This window comes from Tenrec ecaudatus, chromosome 1 (assembly GCF_050624435.1).
Source record: "Tenrec ecaudatus isolate mTenEca1 chromosome 1, mTenEca1.hap1, whole genome shotgun sequence".
NCBI lineage: Eukaryota > Metazoa > Chordata > Mammalia > Afrosoricida > Tenrecidae > Tenrec > Tenrec ecaudatus.
In genome coordinates, this window is record NC_134530.1 from 107,287,903 (window position 1) to 107,304,537 (window position 16,635).

At 40.9% G+C, this 16,635-nt stretch overlaps 1 protein-coding gene and 1 non-coding gene across 7 annotated transcripts in view; one reads left to right on the plus strand and one right to left on the minus strand.

Moving 5' to 3' along the window:
- The window catches only part of ZZZ3 (zinc finger ZZ-type containing 3), an 85,794-nt gene extending 72,450 nt beyond the window's left edge, over positions 1-13,344 (minus strand). For 2 of the 6 annotated variants that reach the window (XM_075557401.1, XM_075557415.1), the window contains exon 1: positions 13,126-13,336. The gene's annotated coding sequence lies outside the window, so the exon portion shown is untranslated. Of the gene's footprint in view, positions 1-8,974; positions 8,998-12,452; positions 12,590-13,125 lie in introns of those variants that run through there. The other 4 variants (XM_075557423.1, XM_075557408.1, XM_075557422.1 and 1 more) reach the window with 4 other exon arrangements.
- On the plus strand, positions 5,576-5,719 carry LOC142437870 (small nucleolar RNA SNORA48). Its single transcript, XR_012782377.1, has one exon. It is a non-coding gene; the product is annotated as a small nucleolar RNA SNORA48 (small nucleolar RNA).
- Positions 13,345-16,635: the final 3,291 nt, after the last annotated feature.

Below are 16,635 nucleotides of genomic sequence, written 5' to 3' on the forward strand. Positions count from 1 at the left end.
ACCAATTTTAGTCTTTAGAAAAATTCTGTCAAACAGTCAGAGGTAATATTTTATGGTTACTGATTACGGGTATATTTTATAGACCTGTATATAAAGAATATACTTGAAAAAAGTCTTACTGTTTTATAAATAAGAGTTGCTTCCAACTCAGAGCAACCTTATCTAAAACAGAACACTACATGGTCCTGCAACATCCTCATAATCACGGTTTCTTGGGATCCCATGCTACAGTCACTTTGTTAATCCATCTCTTTGAAGCGCTTTCCTTCCCCCCCATCCCACCCCCACCCCCCCACCCCCACCCCGCTTTACTCAACAAGCACATCCTTCTTCACGGAATGGCTCATCCTGATAATTAGGAAGGTTCTCAACCTTCCTAATGCCGCAACGCTTTAATACAGGTTCCTCATGTTGTGGTGACCCCAATCATAAAATCACTTTCGTTGCTACTTCATAACTATAATTTTGCTGTTATTAATCGTAATGTAAATATCTGATATGCAGGATATATTTTCATTGTTAAAAATTGAACATAATTAAAACAGTGATTAATTACAAAATATGTAATTATAGATTGTGAAATATTTTTTTTAGAGTGTGACATATTTCTAATGACAAATAAATGAAATTTTGTCTTGAAGCATGGTGTAGCATAGGTAACAGTCTTCACGCCCAGTAATTGTATATGGACGCATCTGCATGTGGGCAGACCTGCCTGGAGAGGGATAGAGGAGTGGTGTCTTGGTTCCTTAGATCATCAGAAATATGTGTTTTCCGATGTTCTTAAGCAACCCTGTAAAAGGGTCGCTCAACCCCCAAAGGGGTCACGACCCACAGGTTGAGAACCACTGGAATGTATCCAAAGTACTTAAGACGAAGTCTCTCTCCATCGTCACATCCAAAGAGCATTCTGACTAATCCAAAGCTTGAAAACGTTCATAGAAACTGTAAGTACAATGGAATTTACCCACTAGTTTTTTTTTTTTTTTTTTTTTAACCCACTAGTTTTATGAGGTTCCTCAAACTTCTTCCTAAGGTAATTTTGTTGATTCTACTTTCAGTTCGTGGTATATTCAATACTCTTCACCAACATCTTAATTCAAAAGTATCAATTCTTCTTTGTCTTTCTTGACTGGACAGGGGTCCAGCTTTTGAATGCATAAGGCGATTAAAAATACACTGTCTTGTATCAAGTGTACATTTGTCTTCAAGATGACATCTTTGCCTTATAACATTTTAAGGAGGTCTTCTGTAGCAGACTTGCCCAATTCAATATATCCTTTGATTTCTTGACTGCTGCTTCTATGGGCACTGATTGTGAATCCAAGTAAAAGTATTTGACTGCAATCTTTACTCCATTTATCATATTAATCATCAGTCCATTTGTGAGTATTTTATACTGAGGTATACTTCATACTGAAAGCTGTATTTTTGCTTCTTCACTTTTAAACAAGTAAGGTTGTATCATTTGCATATCCAATCCTAATGTGGTAAAAAAAAAATCACTGGTCTTATAAAATTCTCTCTCTTTTTTCTTTGTAGTTAGTCCAAGGGCTGTTGGTCTTGTAAAATTCCATCAGGCTATCACTAGCTTTGTTTCTATCACCAAGGTCATATTTTAAAACAAATGCTCCTTCTGTTTCTAACTTTCATATTCCAATCACCTATGAACCTTGATTGCATTATCTGTTCAACTTTAAACTGAAAAGACATGGGTAGAAGTCTACAATTTCCGCAACAATAGCTTTACTGGTGAGTGTATGAATTTGAATAGCTGTGTTAACTAGAATTCCTTGTATGGAGAGAGATATTATCCTATCACAGAAAGCACTGACTGCATGGCAGACTCTGAAATGTCCTTTTTGATGATGAATGCAAGGTCATTCATCTTGAATCTGTCATTCCCAGCATAGTAAGCCATATCATCGTGATTGTCTGATTCAAAATGACCAATATCAGTCCATTCATCACACTGAAGCCTAGGATAGTGATCTTTAAGCATTCTATTGCATTGCTGATGAATTTCAATTTTTGCCAGATTCATACCTTCAAAATTCCAGTTATCAGGTATCTATAACTGATTTTTATAATTTTGAGTTCTGCCCCATCAGCAAATGAAGGTCTTTAAAGCATCATTCCATCACGGTCACTATGGCCCACCAAACTTTGAAATAGCACCTATTTCTCAGTCATGTTTTAAATATCTTCCAACCCAAGGGCCTCATCTTCCAGCACCATATCTGACAATGATCCACTGCTGCTCAATCGTTTTCAATGGCTCTAATTCAGGGGTTCTCAACCTTCCTGATGCCACACCCTTTAATAGTTTCTCATGTGTGGTGACCCAACCATAAAATTATTTTTGTTGCTACTTCATAACTGTAATTTTGCTACTGTTATAAATCGGGCAACCGATGTGAAAGGGTCGTTTGACCTCCAAAGGGGTCACAACCACAGGTTCAGAACCACTGCTCTAATTCCTCAGTAGTCAACAATATATTCCTTCTTTGCAGTCTGTTCTAAACCTGGAAGTTCTGCTAAAAGCTACTCTTCCTAAGTGACTTGGTTAGTATTTGAAATACCAATACAATCGTTTCCAGCACCATAATACACAAGACACAACTGACAAACAAGTGGTCATATTAAACCTTAGCAGGTTTTATAATCACCTAGAGATTTTGTTTTTAATGCTTTTATTTTCAAACAGATTTCTGGGGTCCAACCCACTCCCAAAGTATCAGATTTAGTAAATCAAGAACAGGCCATGCTAGAATGCAGTAAAGAAACCTGCCGTTAAAAAAAAAAAAAAAAGGACAAACAAAACTCAATGGTAATTCTTACCTATATCCTAGCTGGGAACCTTGCAACAGTAGTTGTCAAAATGCAATCCTGGAAAGAGCAACATTATGCCACTTAGCAACTTGTTACAAATACAGATTCTTGCAAACTGGGGAGGTGGTATCCAGACATCTGTGTTTGAAACTATGAGAGGATGCCGATGCAAGCTAAAATTTGAGAACCATAACTTCTAGAAGTAAGTTGCTTGGCATCTATTTGGGAGGTTGTTAAAAATGTAAATCTAGACCCTAGCCAGACTTACAATCTCATCTATTCCCAGCCAAGATAAACTTGTATTGAAAATTGATAAGGACTGGTCTACCTGATTTTATTTGAACAAGATTAGGGTTTTAATAATAATTAAAATTTGCTGAACATCCTGGGTGCTAGGTATGTATCACTTAATCTTCACAAGAATAGAAATGTAGAGGGTTTCTGCTACCCTCATTTTTAGCTTCAACTAAACCATAATTTCATGGTTTAAATTCTTCTAACTACAGAAATAAACTTTTCACTAAAGTCCAATAAGTAGGACAACTAGAATCCAAGGTTTAGGTACATGTTACTCTTCAATTATTCTTGGAAAAAATATATATCGTTTCAGTAGTTTTAGCTATATTAGACAAAATAGTACACACTTCCTGTAAACTGAAATGAGATAGCATTTTAGGTTGCTCTTAATTTTTAATAGTCTAAATAAACAAAGTTCTACTATTTAAAAATATTTTAAAATAATGCAGCTAAAACTTAAATTGGACTTTTTTTTGAGTGAAAAGAAAGTGATTCGCAACACATTCAGAAAAAACAGGATAGCACCAGGTATCATGAAAGTAAAATAAAAATCACTGCTTGAAAAAAAGTTGCCAAGTCATGGGATAAAAATTCAAAATGCCATTAGCTGGTTACTTCAATTTCCCAACAAAATTTTACGTGGGAAAGAGAAAACCTGAATTACTACTGCCATCAATTGTTCTACAGGAAATGATTGTGTCTCCTTGAAAGAAATACAGCCAGTGAACAGAATCAACTCTGCTAATGAGTTTGGTTTTCTGGTATCCTATGGGGCAGTTCTTGTGAATATGATCTTATTTGGGGAAATAAGGGTTGTTCTTTTGTTTTTAACATCCTAGAGTTGGCTGAGTTCTAATTCTAATCCCTCCTGAGTGGTTATTCATAAAAACCGAAAGGAAAATAGAATCATATAGGGGAAGATAGCATGCTAAGACACAGCCAAAACAAGAGAAAGATCTTCCCCCAAAGCACACGAAAAACACACAAATCTCTAAATGGGACTTTAGCCTCAAGGTGATAAAGGTATTTTCTGGGGGGGAGGGGGGAGGGTGGTTCTAAGAAATTAAGAATTCTTGAAAAACATAAACACCTTAAAGAAGAAGGTTAATGTTAAACTACTAAGATCCCCAATATAAGATAGATTGCGTTCTAGCATTTCTCAGGCTACTCTTATCAAAACAGTTAAGAAAAAATAACATAGCTGACTAGTAAAAACACAATACTGAGCCAAAAAAATCAGAAACAAAACAGTATATACTTCAAAAATCAGAGTAAATTAATCTGTTACCTAGAAATCATAACAGTGGATTCTTTTGCAAGGAAAGCAGGTTTAGTCCAAGAATAGAACACAAAGGAGCTTGTAGGCCTTCAATTATGTTCTCTGGGTGCTGGTTATACAAGTGTGTTCCCATTGTGAAAATGCACTAAGCTTTACCCTTCAGGTACTTTCTGGTATTATACTCAAATTATATTTACCTTTTTAAAAATAACTTGGTTGGGGGGCACATTAAGGGTTTACAAGGAGCTTCAAAAGGTGTGTGTGGAAAAATTCCATTCTTCCATGAATTTATTGATGCCTTCTAGTGTATTTATAGTGGGAAGGCTTTCCCTAAGAATTACAGCTTAGAGATGACAAACTCCATGCCATCAAGTCAATTCCTACTCAGTCACCCTACAGGACAGGGTAGAACAGGTGGAACCCGTGGGTTTCCAAGACAGTAAGTCTTTACAGGAGTAAAAAGTCTAGTCTATCTCCCTCCATGCAGTTGGTGGTTTCGAACTGGCGACCTTACACTTAGCCACACAACTGATAGCCACTAGCCACCAGGGCTCCTTTAAAGATGACAAGTAGAGAGTTAAAACAGAGCAGTGATTCCCAAAATGGGAAACAAGTTTTCAAAGGACACTGCCCCACCTCCACCCCACCCCCACCTCCCAGGAGCGGAGTTGAGTGATGCAGGCTACAAAAGCATCTTCTTATGGATAATGGGCTATAGTATCAAAGTTTTTAATTGCCAAGGGGGTACTGAATTTGTTTTGCTTTTTACACTGAAAAAGGGGACAGTGGGTCAAATAAGTTTGGTACTCTATGCTGTAGGTTATTAATATTACGGGATTCCTCAAGGTTATCAGTAAATTACAAATTGAAAAATATGAATGTCATGTGAAATAGCCTTGGTACCTCCAATTAAGAGTGTCATATTTTATTTTTGAGATAATAAATCTAAATTCTAATGGGTATAATGTCTAAGAATTATAAGATCTATTTTCCTTGGAATCTATGGCCAATTGAAAAAAATCTAGAAAGGAGAGTAAATAATGAGAGAACACAAATAGCAACTTCCATTTCCTGGACCATTTCAATGATATTTCTAAAAAATCAGCCACCCTTCTAGGGAAGACAAAATCTAGGTATAAAATAGAAGGCATAAATTTTGTTCTAATCCAACCCTGGCTATGGGCAAAGAGACACCTGATTGGTGGTGGTGCTCTTATATCTGTCAGGGACAGAGCCAACTTGAAGTCCTTTGTTCATCCTAGCTTGATGCCTGGATTGTGGCCAGAGCAGTTTCATGCCTAGGGCACATTAAAAAAAATTGTTGTTGTTGTTCTAATCCCTTGATACCTCAACAGTCAAAGAATATGAAATAAACCATGTACTGCCGGAAGAACAAACAAATCTTGTCTTGGAAATATTTCCAGAACGCTTCTTAGAAGAGAGAATGGTGAGTCTTCATGTCAGGTACTTTGGAGATGTTATCAGGAGACCAGTATCTAAATAAGGATGTCATACTAAATAAAGATGACAGTCCTCAGAAAAAGAGGGAGAGGCTCCAACAGAGCAACCACTATGCAAATGGCCCAGACCATGGCAGTGTTTCATTTTATTGTGCATGCAGTCGCTGTAATCAGAACAGAACTGACCAGTTTCCTAGGACCTTATCCCATTAGCAGCTATGGAAAATGTTTTCTTTCATAACAAGTTTTCAAAAGCTAACGATTTTCTACTTCCTTAAGCATAGTATGTAGAATACAATTTTAATCTTAAAAGTATCATTGTGACACATTAACTAATGTAATACACTATAATATTGTGATTCCTTAAGAAATGGTTTTTAAGATTGCATGTCTATGTAATGGACTTAAAATACTATTGCCTTGCGTCTTATGAACTTTTTAATAGTTCTTCCTTTATCCTGAAATAAGATGACACTGAATGTTAGTGTGCCTAACTTCAGTTGCCAACACTGGATTTTCTGTGGCCTAAGAAGTCAGAATAACCAATCATGGTGGGGATATGAAATTCAAAGTTATTGACCCCAATTAGTAGAGTCTGAAAAAGGTCCTAGAATTATTGTGCTTAGTTATTTTTAAAGTCTCAGAAACATTTTCATGTCCAAGATCTTTGCTGTTTTCCAAACAGCTGAGTTCATTAGCACTTAAAATATATTGGTTAAGTTACTAACTCTAACTTATAAATATACTAGTTTAAAAATAATAATAAGATAAACGAGAGCTCTACCAGGGCACCCTGGAACACTAAATGGGTATGAAATAATATATTATTGATACAGTCAAAATGTAGCCTAAGCATTCCACTGTGGAAATTAACATTTTACCAGACCTTAAGACAAACTTAGTGAAGGCATATTAATTTTTACTGTTGGTATTCACTTTTGCTGATTATACACATTAGCAGTCACAAATCACTTCTACTGCAGTAATAATTGAGAAGAGGGGAAATAAAACTTGCTCAAAAGTTTCACTCAATTGGGCTCAAACCATGTAAGACTTATTTTTCATCTTCAGTATATTTCTAGCAGCTACTTCAAATAATTTAGTGACCATAGTAGTCCGGTAATTCCCAAGAACCACTACTAAAAACACTTTCTAAAACAAAGTTGTAAGAGTAAGGAACACATATTGCTGCATAAATCACATTCCTATAGGAACTATAAAATATAAAATATTCAAATTACCGAGCTTAAACTTTATAGATCATTTTGCAAAGGTCAATTGTAGAACTATTAACTTTGGAACCCATTTTTAGGATTTTTAACTTCCAAATAGCTTATTACACAAAAAAATTTTAAACAAGACTATATATAAGAATTCACAAAGAGGCAATTAAATATCAACTAAAGTTGCTAATTTTTATGACTGGTGTTTTCAAGTAATTTGGGGGTTAGAATGAACAAAACAATTGTTTTGAAAGAAAAACTCAAATACGAATTCCAAAGTTTGGTCAATTCAAGTTACTCTCTCACCACCAAAAATCTACCTATTTCTGGACACAGGGCTCATGTCTTACTCTGCTGTTGCATGCAATGGACCAAATTGTAATTCACAAAAGCCCAAAAGGACACTGTAAAACTCCACATATGGTTTCCCAAGATATAACCTTCACAGTAGGACATCGTCAGGTATTTTCTGCTATGGTCCCACTGGTGGGTTTGAACAGTTGACCTTTCTGTTAGAAATCAAAGGCTTAAACTACTGCCCAGCAGAGCTCCTTAAATCTTTTTTTTTTTCTCTAACAACTTTTTTAACTCCAGGTCCAAAGCAACCTATCTACATTCCTATCTTCAGGTCTTTTCCAACTACCTCTAAACCAATACTCACTCCTATTCTTTCTTTTACGATGACAATATCCAACCAGACTGTACATAAAGATTGGACACTATTATTTAATCCTGACATGTCTGACAAATAACACTGCTGTTAGGTTTTTTTGGGGGGGCATTGTTCCATTGTTAACCAAGGGTCAGTTCAAACCCACTGGTGGCTCCATGGGAGAGAAAACCTTGTATTATCTGTGCAAATAATGATCGTGCGCTGCCTAGGATACTCAATGAGGCAGTAATTCTACTTATATAGGAACTGTCTTTGAGAGCCAATCAACTAACAGCACACAACACATTCTTATTAACTATTGACATATCTGCCTCTGCCTCTCTCTAGTTAAGATCACTAATTTGCATTCTCAAAATTATAACCTTACATTCTTAAAACTCATAAAACTTTAAGCTTAACCTACTGAGTTGCCAGTGATCCTTGTGTCCCATATAATTGCATCAAAATGTGTACTAGCTCTGAAAAATATTTTCCCCTGGATTTGTCTTTAAGAGACTTGTATTTGTATTGCACCTTCACTGCTTATTATTTTCTTATTCCTTTTCTTAATCATTTTATTGGGGGCTCGTACAACTCTTATCACAATCCATACATTCATCCACTGTGTCAAGCACATTTGTACATTTGTTGCCATCACCATTCTCAAAACATTTTCTACTTGAGCCCTTGGTAATAGCTTCTCATTTTTTCCCTTCCCTCCCTCCCTCATCCTCCTTCCCTCATGAACCACCTTCAATAATTTAAAAATTATTATTTCATGTTTTACATGGTCCGATCTCTCTTCACCCTCTTTTCTGCTGTCCATCCACCAGGGAGGTGGTTATATGTAGATCCTTGAAATTGGTTCCCCCTTTCCACCCCACCCTCCCTCCACCTTCCAGGTGTCACCACTCTCACCACTGGTTCTCATGGGATCATCTGTCCTGGATTCCCTGTGTTTTCAGTTCTTATCTGTACCAGTGTACATCCACTGGTCTAGCCAGATTTGTAAAGTAGAATTGGGATCATGATAGTGGGGGGAGGAAGCATTTAAGAACTAGAGGAAAATTATGTTTCCTTGTTGCTATACTGCACCCTGACTGGCTCATCTCCTCCCCGCGACCCTTCTGTAAGGGGATGTCCAGTTGCCTACAAATGGGCTTTGGGTCTCCACTTTGCACTCCCTCTCATTCACAATGATATGATTATTTATTCTTTTGATGCCTGATACCTGATCCTATTGGCACCTCGTGATCACCCAGGCTGGTGTGCTGTTTCCATGTGGGCTTTGTTGCTTCTCAGCTAGATGGCCCTTTTTCCTTGATTTCAATGGGTTCCATATTGGGCGGCTAATCACAAGGTCCACAGGTGGAAACCACCAACCACTACACAGGATGGGAGAAAGACAGGCTTTCACTACCATAAAGAATTAGTCTCAGAAACCCACCCACCTGAGCAGTTTCACTGTCCTAGAGAGACACTATGAGTAGTAGTTGACTCGATGGCAGTGAGTACATGATTAAAAACAGCATGATTCTGGGGTCTTAAAGGTTTGAAGATAAACAAGCGGCCAACTAGCTCAGAAGCAACAAAGCCCACATGGAAGAACACACCAGCCTGTGTGATCACGTGGTTCTGAAGGGATGTTATCAGGCATCAAAGAACAAAAAATCCTATTATTGGGTGCACACCTCCATGATACAATCGCTGAGGACAAATGGGTGCGTAAGCAAATGTGGCGAAGAAAGGTGATGGTGCCCGGCTATCAAAAGAGATAGTGTCTGGGGTCTTAAAAGCATGAAGGTAAACAAGCAGCCATCTAGCTCATAAGCTACAAAGCCCACATGGAAGAAGCACACCAGCCTGTGAGATCACAAGGTGTCGAAGGGATCAGGTATAAGGCACAGTGAATGAAGGGGGAAGTGCATACTGGAGATCCAAAGCCCATTTGTTGGCCACTGGAGATCCCCTTGCAGAGGGGTCTAGGGAAGGAGATGAGTCAGTCAGGATGCAAGGTAGCACGGATGAAGAATACAGCTTTTCTCCCATTCCTGAATGCTTCTTTCCTGCCCCCAACTACCATGATCTGGATTCTACCTTGCGGGTCTGGATAGAGCAAAGGATGTGCACTGGTGTAGGTAGGGTCTGGAGGCACAGGGAATCCAGGGTGGATGACACCTTCAGGACCAGGGGTGTGAGTGGGGATACTGAGAGGGTAGAGGGAGAGTGGGTTGGAAAGAGGGAACTGATTACAAGGATCTACATGTGACCTCCTCCTTGGGGGGCAGACAACAAAAAAGGGATGAAGGGAGATGTCGGACAGGGCAAGATATGACAAAATAATCATTTGTAAATTATCAAGAGATCATGAGGGAAGGGGGAGTGGGGAGGGAAGGGGGAAAAAGAGGACCTGATGCAAAGGGCTTAAGTGTAGAGCAAATGTTTTGAGAATGATGAAGGCAACGAACGTACAGATGTGCTTTACATAATTGATGTATGTATGGATTGTGACAAGAGTTGTATGAGCCCATAATAAAGCGTTTAAAAAATAAAATTAAATTTAAAAAATAATTAAAAAAAACAAAACAGCATCATCAACAACAAAATTGAAACGGAGTAATTCAGTCATGAAAAAGTTAAATCTTATTTTATAATAGCTTTCTCTCTGTTCAAAGATGTGTTGCTGTTGTTAGGTGCCATTAAGTCAGTTCCAACTCATAGAGATGCTCTGTTCAACAAAATGAAACACTGCCCAGTCCTTTGCTAGCCCCACAACTGTTCTTACGCTTGAGCCCTTTGTCCCAACCACTTGTCAATCCATCTTGTTGAAAGCCTTCCTCTTGCTCACTGCCCCTCTACTTTATCCAGCATGATGTTCATCTCCAAGGACTGATCTCTCCTGAAGAGATGTTCAAAGTACATGAGGGAAGCCTTTTCATCCTTGCCTCTAAGGAGCACTCTGGCTATACTTTTCCAAGACAGATCAGTTTGCCCTCTTAGCAGTCAGTTGTACTTTTCAATATTCTTCTCCAACACCATAATTCAAATGCATCGAGTCTTCTTCAGTCATCCTTATTCAATATCCAGTTTCATAAACATATGAGAAAGTGGAAAACATCATGGCGTGGGTAAGTTGCACCTAATTCTCAACGTAACCTTCTTGCTTTTCAACACTTTAGAGGTCTTGTGCAGAATTACCCAATGCAATGCACAAAAATAACTACAATAAGGTAAATTGTGTGTACCAAAATAAGTCATATTCATTTGCATTGTTTTACAAGGTTCTTTTCCTTTTATGTATTTATTCGTAGACATTAGTATGCCTGCACAGTTTGCATGACAAAGGCTGCTGCATCCTCTTATCTCTTAGCAAAAATAACAGTTATCATATGGCTGTTTTCACAAGAGTGTGCCACTCGGCACCCTGTGCAAACCAAAACTGGCTTTTATCTAAGCATACGAGGCCCAAAAAAGGCCAATCGCAAAAAACAAACCCCAGTCATCAAGTCCATTCTGACACCTAGTGATTCCAAACAAGGGTTTCCAAAGCTGTAAACCATTACTGGAGCAGAAAATCTCATCTTTCTCCCAGGGGGCTAGTGGGTTCTTTTAAGATAGCAGCCCACCACCAGAAAGACATATACCATTAAATAAAAGTATGAGTGGAAAAAACACAGTTTTATTGGTTGCGAATGTTGTGCTAATATATACCATCCCTTCATTCCCTATCCCTTTGTAAAAAAACAAAACAAACACAAAACATGGAAAACATCTGGAACAATACTAAACAATCACGGAGAGTGGTTACTCAGAGATTTGAGATTGAGGAAGAGAACTCAAGTGTAATGTGATAAGGGGTTTATTACTCTAAACTATGATGTACAGAGATTACTGCTTGTTAAAGTTTAAATGAACAGATAAAATGGATTCTCTAGTTAATGTCACTGCTCAAGAATATGAAGATACTTTCAATTAATTTTATAAAGTACTGTAGAACAGAAAATAAATTTGAAGTCAACTTCACTAAAGAAAAAAATTGGGTTCAATAACAAAGTATATGTAAATTTTGCTTTAAAAAAATCTCATCCTAAAACATTACATTATTTTAAACATGCGACCTAAAGTAGCCATTCCCAAACATCAAAGTAACACAGAATGTTCAAAAAGATTAAAGAACTAATTCACTTTGCTATCAATTATTGTCAGAGATAAGAAACCGCTTCAAAATTTGCAGTAAATGCAAAGCAAGTTACTGTGATGAGAAAGTTCTCAAAGCTGTAAACCGGGAGTAAATGCCCCCAAAGTGGAAGGCGTTCAGTTTTAGGTGTTCTGGGAATGGTACTACAGCAGAAACATGCGACAGAATGTTAACAAGCCTGGAATACTTTAGAAAATGGTAACAAGGTAAAAAACGGAAAGAATGTTTCCAAGTATGCGAAACAGTATCCAATGGAACCACCACGCTTGCGCGACCGCAGCTCCGGCCTTCCAGGGAGCGGGAGTAGGGTGGCACCATCACTGGGATGGGGGAAAGAAGCCCAAGCTGAGGGGGCTCCGCTTCTGCAGGTGGCGGAGTGCCCGCGGCGAGGAAGGAGAGGACCGTGTTGCCTAACGGCTTACTACTACTCCCTTCGAGGCTGGAGAAAGCCAAGACAACACTGCTCCCGGCACCGAGAGGCTCTCGCCCCGGCCCCTCCCTAGCGACTTGCCTTGTAGAAAGGGTTGTGGGTCTTGGGCCCCCGGCCCCCAAGGTTTCGCCATCCAGGACAACTGCGCTGCCAACAAGGCCCCGCGAGAATCGGGAATTCTCGCGATACACCCCCAATAGCATCTCGCGAGTTTCCCCTACAGCCAACATGGCGGTTCTGAAAAAAATCAGTGTTTAGGAACTGCAAAAGGTTTTAGGAGATTTTTTTTAATGTGTGAAACATCGAAAGTTCCAGAAGTCTTTTACGCTTGATGCTTATTCTTTTTTCCTCATCGAGATGAAAAGTCGCATAAACCCAAAACTTCCGAGAACTAATCCTAAACGGCACGGGGCCAGCCTGCTCCGCGGCCAGCCTCCTGGCTAATCACGTGGAGGCCCATTTTCGGCGTGCCTGTCACGTGGGCCGGGAGGGAGCGAGCACGCACCGAGCACCCTCGCCAGAAGCCTCCCCGCTTCCCTTTCGCCGCGCACGTGCGCGCGCACCTCCGCCCCACGTGGGGGCTTCGGCGGCGTCACCGCCGTCGACTCCAGCCCCGCTCTCCACCCACCCCCAACTCCCAGGGGCTCAGCTGGAAATCCGGGTCTCACCAGCCGATCACCACTGGCGTCCCCTCCCCCTACGCTGGGCCTCCCCCGCCGCCTGCCCCCGCCACGTGCCCAAAGAGGCCGCTCACCTTCCGCGGGCGGCGGGAAGCCACGGGCCGCTCGAGGAGACGCCGCCGCGCCGGCCCTTCTCCGCCCCCGCCGCAGCACTCGCTCTGGTCGCCGCTGCCGCAGGAAGCTCGACAGCGGCGCCGCAGCGCTTCCAGGTGGGTCCCCGCCTCCCGCTTCTGCCACTTCCCGCAGCACCAGCGGCTCCTTCCGGTCCCCTCCTTTCTCCTCTCCGGGACCGACCGGCTGAGGCGGCTGCAGGCGCGCTCACTGCACCGCCTGCTGGACACAGGGGCTCGTGCAGAGCCGGGCCCGCGGCCCGCCCAGGGCCAGCGCCGGTCGCCCAGGGCAGGAGGCAGGACCCAGCCCCGCGCCTGGGCAGCCGCGGCTCTGCCTCCCGAGAAAAGCCACGCCTGCCTGGGAGGGAATACACATTCGGCCCGCTGTTGTAAGTTTGCGTCCTCCTGCCCCCTGGTAACCCCTCAAGAGCAAGTGTAAACCTCCCTTCGCAGTGTGCCTTAGGCTCGGGAAACATCTGTCTTGTATATCACACGAGCTGCTGCCTGCTCTTCCTCTCCAACCACAGGCTCTTCCCACCCCACTGGTTTCCTAAAACACGCAAAAGCTTGATCCACGTCGGGCCTTTACGCTTGCTAGTAGCCCTGGCTACATAGAACATTTTACCCAGGGAAATAGGGTTCGGTATTCATTGTATTTCAGGCCAACATCAGGACTGCCCAGACTCCTCAATTCAGAATAGCACGCCTGCACCACTGTGCTTACACTGTCGTGCTCCGATATTAATGATTACCAGTTAATGCTTCCAGATCTTACTTACTTTCTGGACTCTGCCACCAAGACTGTTATGATCCCTAAAGGCAGGGACTTTGTCACTTGTGCGCGTTGCTAAATCCCCAGCGTTCAGAATTTTGACACAAAGCAGCATCCATAAAAAAAAGATAGTTACAAACTATGTTGAGCTTGCAGGAAAATAAACCCTAACGCATTAACAGAAGCCAGCCCCTTTCAACCAAGACACTCAAATTCGATTTTGAACTGATTTTTGGTCATTGGCTCCTTTTCCTGTTGCCAATTGAGCAACCAACCATATGGGATCTCAACCCACAGTTTAAGAAACTTTGAAATGGAGAATTGCGCCGTTTATATGTTGTTGAAAAATTAAGCAAATTCAACTCTTCTCGTAATTTTTTAAAAGTCATTTCATTGGGGGCTCGTCCAACTCATCACAATCCATATATCCATCCATTGTGTCAAGCATATTTCCTTGCTTTTAATTTGGAGACTGTTCAAACTCAGTGATGGTGATTGTATACCATAGAGTGGATTCCAACATCTAGTGGCCCTGTCTGACAGAACAGAACTGACTGACGGGGTTTTCTAATTTGTAGAAGGGCACCAGTTTTAGTTTGGGTACTTTAGAGAAACAAATCCACAGAAACTCATATGTATTAAGAGAGAGTTTTATATAAAGGCTAAGTGCACATCAAGAAAACATCCCAACCTGGTGCTGCCCAAGCCCACAAGTCCAACATTAGCCCATATGTCTGACACCAATCCACAAAGTCCTCCCCCTTCTCACAAAACACACACAATGACTGCAGGAGGAAAGCTGAGTCAGGGAATGTGTACACATCTCAGCACTGGCAGGGGTCTCCACACGGCTGCTCCAGCACCCAGGGCTGCATCGGGGGATGTCCATGTGGCTTCTCCTCAGGGATGTCTTGCAGGAAGTGAGCCTTGCCAGCTGAAGCCGGGGACTGGCTAAGGCAGCTGCACCCTGCTCCAACCATCACAAAGCAAGAGACCTGAGAACTAGAAAGGTGAGGCTCACAGAGCCATTTATCGCTCCGCCCTTCAGTTAACCCCACATGTATTTATTGGCCTGGTTTGTACAATAAATTTTAACTGCCTCGGCACCTCACCAGATCTGTTTAACACAAGTAACCAGCAGCCTCAAACTGGTTAGTAGGTGAGTGCTTGAGAACTTAACCCATGCAACTTGAATCCACTGCTAGAGCAGCCTACGGGACAAAACAGAGCTGCCATAAAACCTTACAGCCTCAGAAATTCCATAGAGTAATTCCACTCTGCCCTAAAGGGTTACTATAAGTTGGTATCAACTCTGGCAGTGCATCATCTTTACAGAAGCAAAACCTGATGAGCAAACACAGCCAACCTTTCCAGTAGTGGCCACTTTCAACTGCAGCACCTCAAGGATTCTTTACCAAACAAACCAAGCCCACTGCTTTGCCGGGAAATCACCCCACTGCTTTGCCGGGAAATCACACTTACAGTGACTATATGGGACAGCATTGCCCCACAGGGTTTCCATAGCTATAAATCTGTCAGAAACTGCCTCATCTTTCCCTTTCAGCACCTGCAACATTTCCATTACCAAGCCAACATTGAACCTGATTTGCCACTAGGGTTCCTTATACCAACTAGAGATGCAACAATAAACATTTCCATATCTACTCTTACATGCTTATAGAGCTATATTTTATAATAGCCTTAACAGCAACCTTTTATTGAGTACTATGTGTAAAGCAATATGCTATGTACTTTTTATATCTTTTCCTGTTTCAGGCTTCTGATGATCCTGAGGTCTATATTAATTGTGGTAAACAGATGTACTGCTCCAATGCCCAACCAGATGTGAAAAACTTAATTATTCAGCAGTTAACCCTTTTCTAGCATTGACCAATGACCTACCCCTTACCAGGGAAGCTATATCTAAAGACTGTGAACCAGAGATTAAAAAAAGCCCATCCCTTTGACATCAACTTTGGACGATTCTAATGGGTTATCCTGTCTTCAGGAAAACCTGTAGGATCATGTGAGGTATTCTAGTGAAACAAAAATCACAGCTGTTTCTACTCCCATTGCTTCACTTCCTCCAGCGATGATCCCAAGAGCATTCACTAGTAAATTTCCAGCACAATTAATTTAAGAGTCAGCTCCCTGGGGAACCCTACCTGTCAGGCTATTCATTTTCTGATCAGAAAACAGGCTTAGAGAAAAATGACAATGACAGGATTCAAATATGACAAAGGGAAAAGTATCGGAACTTAAATTATGAACACCCAATTTGTAGAAATCTATGGAGGACAATGGGAGCCCAAAATTCAGCTGCAAAGTATCTAGTAAGGTTAAGCTGCTAGCAGATCCCCTCCAACCACAGGCAAGGTCTTGAACAGCTTCACTATCAGAGGTTATTGTGATCTTGATTATACTGAATTGAACTTGATCCTTGGTCAGCTGACCTCCCTCATGACCCAACCTGAATTTGTTCTAGGTGCAAGTATTTCTTGTTGCTCAAAAATTTCTTCTCTGGCTTTTAAATATTGGTGGTGGTATTTTCTTTGTGACTCATTATATTTTTATCTTTATATTATTTATCTTTACCACTTTGTTTTTCATTGTTTCTGTTGGGTTTTCCAATTTGTGAAGCCCAGAAGTTGATGCATAGATAAATACTGATGCAAAGGTTATAGGGGATGTAGTGGTGAGGT